The sequence below is a fragment of the Vombatus ursinus genome, unplaced genomic scaffold (genome assembly GCF_900497805.2).
Source record: "Vombatus ursinus unplaced genomic scaffold, bare-nosed wombat genome assembly UNPS02008996.1, whole genome shotgun sequence".
Lineage (NCBI taxonomy): Eukaryota > Metazoa > Chordata > Mammalia > Diprotodontia > Vombatidae > Vombatus > Vombatus ursinus.
Genome location: NW_020948774.1, coordinates 12,882,441 through 12,883,509, shown reverse-complemented (window position 1 = coordinate 12,883,509; position 1,069 = coordinate 12,882,441). Strand labels below are relative to the sequence as shown.

Genomic DNA, 1,069 nt, shown 5'->3' with positions numbered 1-1,069 from the left:
ACAGAGCAGTTTGAAAAATAAAAATGTATTTGAGGAAAAGGAGAGGGTACAGTTGAGGCATCTTTAAAAAAAAATCCCCTGGGCAAGGCACTTAACTCCAATTGCCTAAATAAGTAAATCAAATCAAATCAAATCAAATTTAAAAAATCCACATGGCTTTGGTTTATTGAGATATGTCTACACTGGTAAAGAGAAAAGGAAACATTTCAAAGCATCTAGAAAATAAGAAAACTGTCTGAGTACAGAGTGTACGATAATTCAGACACTTTCTACATGTGGATATCAAACTCAAACGCCTTCTCCCTGTGAAACTCTGTATGGTCACCTAGAAATTGACCTGACAGAAGATGGCATCCCCTAAGTCTCTGCAGAAGTTCCCTACCAAGAATTGTTGTCTGGAAGGGTGGGAACCATGTAATTTCCATTGGCTGGTGAGCAGCCTGACTTCAATTTTTCCAAATACTCGGTTTGTGCAGGTTGATGAACCTCAAGAACTTTAATGGCATCTTCAACCTTCCTTCCTATGAAAAAGGAATACCCCCAGTCTTCCACTACCTCCCTCAGTGCGATGCTTGCCGTCTTGGTTCTGCTCACACAGGCCCAGAAGTCTGCCTAATTTTCCTCTTCCGACACTTCTCTTAGCGCAGTTCCGCCTTGCTCTACCTCGGGCTCCATTCCTCCCCCGGGAACAACGCACTGATCTGGAGGTGGACCCCCTTTCCTCCCCTCCCCCCCCAGCCCACGGAGTAAGCCCAGACAGCCTCCGCTTCTAGGAGCGCCGCGGCCAAACGTCAGTCCTCCTCCTCAGGAGGAGGAGGAGGAGGAGGAGGAGGAGGGGGAGGAACCCTATTCTGCCTTCCATACCAACGTATGGATGCGATTTTCTCCAAAGTTGTTTACAGTACTTGGATTCTTTTCATTGCAATAGGTAGGGACTGTGAAGCTTAGTGCATGAGATGGAAGAACTTACAGATATCTCTTGAGCAGAAGTGGAAAAGTGGAAATGGAGCTCCACAGTACTCCCTCTCCATTGAACTCTATGGGCAGGCCAATGGGATCGAAAGGATGG

The 1,069-nt window shown here is 46.3% G+C and overlaps 1 pseudogene; it reads right to left on the bottom strand.

Annotated features, from left to right (window-relative positions):
* Positions 1–337: 337 nt before the first annotated feature.
* Positions 338–675, bottom strand: LOC114034437 (annotated as a pseudogene).
* Positions 676–1,069: the final 394 nt, after the last annotated feature.